Source organism: Lactuca sativa, chromosome 5 (genome assembly GCF_002870075.4).
Source record: "Lactuca sativa cultivar Salinas chromosome 5, Lsat_Salinas_v11, whole genome shotgun sequence".
NCBI lineage: Eukaryota > Viridiplantae > Streptophyta > Magnoliopsida > Asterales > Asteraceae > Lactuca > Lactuca sativa.
In genome coordinates, this window is record NC_056627.2 from 85,991,111 (window position 1) to 85,999,821 (window position 8,711).

Sequence of the window (8,711 nt, forward strand, 5' to 3'; positions counted from 1 at the left end):
TGGCCTTTGGAAGGGACTAGGGCAACAAAACACCCCCTTTGAGGAGTTTACGGCCTCATGGTCATTTCCCTTTGGGTTTAATACCGTAAAACCATATGGAAAAGGGTATTTCCATGTTTTCAAGTCCTTAACTCATCAAGGTAATTGTCTAGGTTAGTTTTTAGGCCTAAGGTAGGAGTATGGCCCAAATAAACAGACTTTAGGGTGTTTACGGTTTTGGGAGATCCCCAAATTGTAAACACCTAAAATGGTGGTCTTTGGTGTTTTTCAAGGCTTAAACAGATAAAGGGAAGGTTTAAACATGTCAAGGTAAGGCTTAAACATCAAACTAGGGCTAGATAAAGGACTTAGGCACACTTTGGTGCCTTTCTTGGTGTTTACGGCCCAAGAACCTTCTTGGACCCTGAACACCTTAATCCTTGTGTTCTTGGCATATTTTCTTGATGCTAACATGTAATACAAGATTAATAAGACTCAAGGATGGAAGTACTTACTATAAGGAAGCTTGAAATGAGCTAAAAGTCCAAGAACACTTAGTGTGTGTTCTTGGTGTTTTTGCAAATCTAAACAAAATACAAATATGGATGGATGAAAAGGTGTACAATCACTAGATTAAGTGTTATACCAACTTGAAATGGTTAGAACACTTACAAGTTTGAAGATCTTGAATTAATTCTAGGATGATACTTGAGAGGATTTTTGGAGTTTACTCTTTTGGTAAATGGGGAGTAAACATAAAATGACTAGCTTGGGGAGTAAACTCATGCTTAAGGCATGAGTTTACGTTTTTTGGATGACTTTTTGGCCCAAACAAAAAAGTTTGGCCGGGAACTTCCAAGACACGAGGTGTGTGCAGTTTTTAAATTTCAAAACCCGAGATGGCACTTTCTTTCACCCGTTCGTTTAAAGAATAATATTAAAATAATCAAATGAACTTTAAATTTGTTAAAAATAAGAAATAATGACATTAAATTATAATAAGGAGTGATTGACTTTTAGGGTTTGACCGAATGAAAATTCTGGGTTGTCACATCATCCCCCTGTTAAAGGGAATTTCGTCCTGAAATTAAAGTCGGAACAAATAAAGTAGTTACAAATAACTAAGCAAAAAGATGAGGATATTTCAGTTTCATCTGATCCTCATGCTCCCAAGTGAATTCCGGTCCTTGCTTGGCGTTCCAGCGAACCTTCACAATCGGGATACGGCTTTGCTTCGTTTGCTTGACCTCACAGTCCATGATCTATACTGGTTCTTCCACGAAGTTGAGGCTCTCGTTGATCTCGATCTCGTCGAGTGGGATTACAAGAGTTTCGTCGGACATACACTTTTTCAAGTTAGAAACGTGGAATATAGAATGTACGTTACTAAGTTCATCAGGTAGATCAAGTTTGTAAGCTACAGGACCGATTCTTGCGAGAATCTCGAAAGGCCCTACATATCTTGGACTGAGCTTCCTATGCTTTCTGAAGCGTATCAAGCCCTTCCAGGGTGAGACCTTAAGAAGGACTCGGTCTCCCACCTGGAATTCCAAAGGTTTCCTTCGTTTGTCAGCGTAGCTTTTCTGTCGGTCTCTAGAGGCTTTCAATCGTTCACGGATCTGAACGATCTTCTCTGTCGTTTCCCGAATGATTTCCGGGCCTAGGAGAGTACTGTTAGAAACTTGCGCCCTAGCTAGCTGGGTATCACCCACTTCAGCCCAGCACAGAGGGGATCTGCACTTTCGACCATAGAGGGCTTCAGATGGAGCAACCTTGATGCTTGTGTGATAACTGTTATTGTAGGAAAATTCGACAAGGGGTAAATGTGTATCCCATGCTTTCCCAAAGTCGATCACACAGGCTCTCAACATATCTTCCAGTGTTTGGATGGTCCTCTCACTTTGTCCATCAGTCTGAGGATGGTAGGCTGTGCTCATGTCCAACGTTGTTCCCAGGGAATGTTGTAACGATTTCCAGAATCTTGAGGTGAACCTACTATCTCTATCATAGATAATGGATATAGGTACACCATGCAGTCGTACGATTTCCCTAATGTATGTTCTCATAAGCTTCTCCATCTTGTCAGTTTCTTTGATAGGCAGGAAGTGTGCAGACTTGGTCAATCTATCGACGATGAGCCATATGGTATCAATTCCACCCGTTGTCTTGGGCAACTTGATTATGAAATCCATAGTGATCCGCTCCCACTTCCATTCTGGAATCTCTGGTTGTTGTAGTAAACCGGAGGGCTTCTGGTACTCGACCTTAACCTTTGCGCAAGCAAGGCATTTACTTACAAAGGTAGCAATCTCTGCTTTCATATTAGGCCACCGGTATAACTTTTTAAGATCCAGATACATCTTATCTGAACCAAGGTGGACGGAATACCGAGTGTTGTGCGCCTCGGTCATGACCAAGTCTCGGAAACCACCGTGCTTCGGTGTCCAGATCCGGTTCATGAAATATAAGGCTCCGCCACCCTTGGCCTCCAAATTTTTATCCATTCCTCTAAGGGATTCACTCGTCATGTTTTCCGGTTTCATGGCTTCAAGCTGGGCCGCCTGAATTTGCTTATACAAGTGTGAATGGATAATCATCGTCAATGACTTGACTCTTCGACCAGAATATTCCTTCCGACTTAGGGCGTCTGCTACTACGTTGGCTTTACTCTGATGATAACGAATATCGCATTCGTAGTCATTGAGTAGTTCGACCCACCGTCGTTGTCGCATGTTGAGCTCCTTCTGATCGAATATGTGTTGTAAACTTGTGTGGTCGGTAAAGATAGTGCTTTTCGTTCCGTACAAGTAATGTCTCTAGATCTTTAGAGAAAACACAACTGCTCCTAGCTCAAGATCGTGGGTCGTGTAGTTAACTTCGTTTGTCTTCAGCTGTCTCGAGGCGTAGGCGATGACCTTACCCCGTTGCATCAGAACACAACCGAGCCCTTGATTTGATGCGTCGCAATAGACAATGAAGTCTTCTATGCCTTCGGGGAGGGATAGTATTGGTGCAGTGCATAAGGCTCGATTGAGCGTTTGGAACGCTCTCTCCTGTTTCTCTTCCCAGTCAAAGGCCACGCCTTTCTGGGCCAGTGTTGTAAGAGGTTTCGCAATTCGGGAGAAGTTCTGTATGAACCTGCGGTAGTAGCTAGCGAGGCCTAGAAATTGACGAATTTCTATAGGCGTCTTCGGTGCTGACCAGTTCTCAATGGCCTTAATTTTGGATGGGTCCATGTGGATTCCTTCTTCGCTTACCACGTGCCCTAAGAATTCGAATCTTCGGATCCAAAATTCAAATTTAGAGAACTTCGCATAGAGCTTCTCCGTTCATAAGGTTCCTAGAACTTGTCGCAGGTGATCGCCGTGCTCTTCCTTACTTCGGGAGTAGATCAGGATGTCATCAATGAAGACAATGACGAATTGATCCAAGTAAGTTCGACATACTCTATTCATCAGATCCATGAAAACTGCGGGCGCATTAGTCAATCCGAATGGCATCACCACGAACTCGTAGTGTCCGTAACAAGTTCAGAAGGCTGTCTTTGGAACATCCTCCTCTAACACTCATAACTGGTGATATCCGGATCTTAGATCAATTTTGGAAAAGTAGTTCGCCCCTTGCAGTTGGACAAATAGATCGTCTATGTGAGGCAGAGGGTAACAATTCTTAACCGTCAGTTTGTTGAGTTCTCTGTAGTCGATACACATACGGAATGATTCGTCTTTCTTCTTAACGAACAAGACCGGTGCTCCCCAAGGCGAGAAACTTGGTCTTATGAAGCCCTTGCTGAGCAGTTTGTTAAGTTGACCAGATAGTTCCTGCATCTCTGCTGGTGTTAATCGGTAGGGCGACTTGGCTACTGGGGTAGCTCCTGGGACTAAGTCGATTCTGAACTCGACCTGTCGTTGCGGAGGTAATCCTGGTAGCTCTTCTGGGAAGATGTCAGGAAAGTCGCTCACTACTGGAATGTTCTTTAGCTCTTTCGTTTCGAGGCTCGTATCGACAACGTGAGCAAGAAATGCATGGTATTCTTTACGTAGATACTTCTGTGCTTGAATACTTTATATAATACAAAGACTCGCACCGGGTTTGTCGCCGTAGACCACAAGAGTTTCGTTAGATGGGAGGTTTAGACGGACTGCTTTCTCGTAGCACATGATGTCGGCGCGATTAATACTCAACCAATCCATGCCGATGATGACGTCGAATCTTTCGATTGGAAATGAATGGTTATCTAGAGTTAGGGTACATCTTAGGTATATGCTATTCGTGCTTTCAGTTTTTCCATTAGCCGTTTTTACTGTGAATTTTTCTTTAAGTGTGTGTGGTTGTTGTTTAAGTATGCGAGCAAATTTATGGTTCACGAAGCTTCGCTCCACTCCACTATCGAACAGAATGCATGCATAGGAGTTATCAAAGAGGAACGTACCAGTCACCACCGTCGGGTCAGCAACTGCTTCCCCATGGCATATCGCTAGAACTCTCCCTGCTCCGCAAGCATTCTTTGCTTTCGGACACTCCCTCTTATAGTGGCCTCCCTCGCCACATCCATAGCAGGCCTGGCTCACGGCAGTGCCAGGGACTTGGGTGATCGGCCTCGCCGAAGATTTACATAAATGGACTGTGTGTCCTTTCTTGTTGCAGTTAGAGCACTGCATTTCACAGCAGGGGCCGTTGTGGTGGAAGTTGCATATTTTGCACTTAGGCAAACTTCCAACATACTGCCTCACCGGAGCAGTAGCAGCAGTAGGGGTTATTGCGGCATGCACAGCCACAATTTGCTGCTTTTTGGCAGCTCACTGTTTCTTCTTCTCATCCCAGAACTTCCGCTTAGTGTCAGCGGGTTTGGAGGGTTCTGGGATGGCTAGGGTTGTCGCTGCTGGGGCTTTGACTCCATGGTCAATGAGTCGCCGTGCCAATCGCTTGGCACTGTCGAAGGTAGCAGGGTTTGATGATAGGACATTTCACTGATACGGAGGCACTAGCCCCCATATGTACCTCTCGATCTTTTTCCCTTCAGTGGGAACCATATTGGGGCCGAGGGCCACCAGTTCGCTGAATCTGGCGGTATATGCGACTATGTTGGAGCCCTTCATGGTTAGGCTCCACAGCTCCTGCTCCAATTTCTGGATCTCGCCCCTTGGGTAGTATTCCTCAATCATGAGGTCCTTCATGGTTTCCCAACCCATGTCATTGGCCACTACGAGAGTTAGTGCTTTAACATGGTCGTTCCACCATGTCAGGGTTTTTTCTTCAAAGGTGCACGTGACATATTTGACTTTGCTCGCAGCAGGGCACGAACAAATTTCGAAGACTGATTCAGTCTTCTCAAACCATTGCGAGAGGGCAATGACTCTGCCGGTTCCCTTGATGGACTTTGACTTGCAGTTAGTGAAATCCTTGTAGGAGCACCCTCTTGAGCGCATATGGATTTCAGCAGGAATTGAGTCAACAGGGGTTCCGCCTCTGCTGACATCAGTAGAGTGATACTGAGCCATGGCAGTTGCCACTGCCGCAGCTACTGCAGCATTCAGGGCTGCAGTATCGATGACCGGAGGAGGAAGAGGTGGTCGTGGTGGTGCAGGGTTATGCCTGGGAGATTTGCAAGGAGCCATCTTTCTGCTGAAAGTTTATAAAGGTAAACATAATGGTAAGAATCAATTGTAAGCAGGGTGAGAGTGACACATGGACTAACTAACCATACCCCAATAGTTGAATGAGTGTTTGAGATCACAACTTAGAAGAATAGTAGGAAAACACAAGTGTACAGATTTTTCCACAAATTAGGTAGTTGTCTAATATACTGGTATTATTGATGTAATAAGTTCATGGAAAATTGACCTAACAGTAGGTCTTACATCATACCATACGGAAAGTTTGACAGTTCCTAGATTCCTAGTTAGAGTACTGAAAGTTAGGAATATTTTACAAACAAGTGCTACTTAGAGCACGGAAATGAAAGGCTATTCCTTAAACAAAAGACAATGATGTGCCAGACATCTTCTAACGGCGATTGGAATTCCTCGGGCGAACCCTGAGGTCTACCATTTGACGAACCACCTCTTGAAGGTGTCGTTCCTGAGCCCTCTGGCGAACTCGAAGTTCTATGACTTCGGCTCAGGAGGCAGTCAGCTGTTGCTGTAGGGTCTCATTTGTTCTCCTGTTCCTTTCCATTTCTTCTTCCAGACGGCGGATGCGGACTATGTTGACACCAGATTTGGCATCAATCTTCATGAACCGGTCGATGGCTGCTCGACCTTGGTCAATATTATGAGCTATTCTGGTCCTTTCCATTTCTTCTTCCAGACGGTCGATGGCTGCTCGACAGGTAGAGCTCGATCCGCAGAGCGACCTTCGCTGAGGTTGTAAAAGCTTTGGTCCCCAAAGTAAGGTAAGGGTTGACCCTGTTCGTCACTCCAACGATTCAAGTTGGTTGCGCACAAGGGTGTGGGACCTGGGAAAGCTGGTTGGGGATTGTTGTTTGGGGCTTGACCTACTGGCGGTAGGTTGTTGAGTTCAGGCTTAGAGTCAGATCCATCTGAAAAGCCTTCTGCGAGGTGATCATCCAAAGGGATTGGATGCTCATCTTCGGGCTCTTCTTCAAGCCATCAGCATTGCCTTCATTTGGGAAATACGGGTCGCCATGATGGAATCCAGCCATTTAAATCTACGTGAGAAGAGAGGTATAAGAATCTAGTATATAAGTAGCTTGTAGTAGCACAAAATACTCCTATCGTATTTTAAGTTTAGGTTCTACTGTTCTCCTTGTGGTATTGTTGGTAAGTTTTTAGACTTGTAACATATCACAACCATTCTAGGGCATATGCTAATCACTCCTCGGACTAGCATAGTTGATCAGGCTATGCCATTCCCAGGACTGACCATACATCCCCGAGCTCACTTGTGATATTTAACAATCGTAATACTTTTATTCTTGTCATTGTGACACTGATTTTAGTATGAATGCAGACTTGTATACTTAATTAAATATTTTAGTATTTAAAGTATAGACTCTTGGTCAGAGTGTTTTAATCCCAAATGGGTTTATAGTTAGTATATCTTTTATGGGTTGATATACTCAATTCACTATAAACAATGCTCTGATACCAATCTGTCACACTCCAAAACTGAGAACAGCGAAAACATTCTGGGGCGGAGGACGTCATGTAAAGTATCACAACACAGTATAACAGTAAACAAGCAAACAACATCATCCATTGCATTAAATACATAATTTTAATACAAGCGTGTTCTGAATAGTTATAGACACCAAAAATGTAAATCAAAATAATAAGATGAGTCTTGAATGCGCTCCATCTTCTCAAAAGCTGGCCTCGGTACCTGTCTACTGGTGACTTGAGAATACAATTTATTTTGAAAGAGTTTATCAGCATTAAAGCCGGTGAGTTCATAAGTATTTTAGTGTCGGTGTTTGTATCAAAACGTTTGAACGTGGTTTGAAGTACGAGTTTGTAAACATTTGTGATAAAAATATGTGAATGTTTGTAAAAGTTTGAATCTCTTAGAAAACCCTATATTTCCTATTAAAAGTAGCCTTCTACCAAGGTGTAACTGTTTTGTATGTTCGTTTATTGTAAAAGTGTGTAATTTTCCCAAGTGTAACTATCATTAACAAAATATAGTTTGTACATTAATGTTTAAGTGAGATGATCACTAAATATATGTAAAGGGTAAATTAATGTAGTACTGTAGTGTTGTATTATAGGAATTACTGCTGTACTAACTACCTTAAACCGGATTTATATCAAGGTATTATGTGATTAATTGTACCATACTATCGACTAGGAAACACGACAATGTAGGTCGTAAAAAGGTATGACGTTTGGCACCCGCAGACATGCAGGTCCGGCTGTAGCTAGCAGCAAGGTGTAGGATAGTCAATCCAGTATAGATCTATACGCAAACTCACGCTCTCCCTCCAAGAGACTCTGGCTACAACTCGGGCCATGACATTGAAGGCATGCTCCGATACAGTGGATCACAATTATGTTAACGTATTCATGTATATGTAATGTATTGTTACTCGTCCTAGTATCTTTGTATATGTTCTCTTTCTAGTATAGTTGTAAATGTTCTCTTTCTAGTGTAGTTGTATATGTTCTTCTTCTAGTATAGTTGTAAATGTTCTCTTTCTAGCATAGTTTTCTATGTTCTTCTTCTAGTATATTTGTATATGTTCTCATAGTAATGTAATGTATATGTTCTCATAGTAATATAATGTATATGTTCTCATAGTAATAAGTACTGACTCATGAATGAACTGACTCATTGAACATATTATGGTTCTAGCAATAGTATAAGTATTAACATGTGCTACCCCTATGGTAACTTTCTAATGATGTAACTGGTACATATGAATATGGAAGAACTTTTATGACTATATATGTACACATGATATATAACTAATATTTAAACAACGTTCGGACGGATACCCGATACCCCACCAGACCACATCTCAAGCGCGAAAAGGAAATAGGGCGGGCGGCCTTCCTAAGCCTTTTAAACATTGCTTATATAACTATACATATAAGGGCATGCAATTTATAATAAGTATAACAGAGTTTAAGTAAAAGTATTTGATAAGTAAAAGAGTTTGTAAAACAGTTTGAAGTAAAACAGTTTGATAAACAGTTTGAACAGTAAGAAAATCATTGGTTTTGTAGTTATTAATCACATGTGATTGATGTAATAACTATAAGTATTCAACT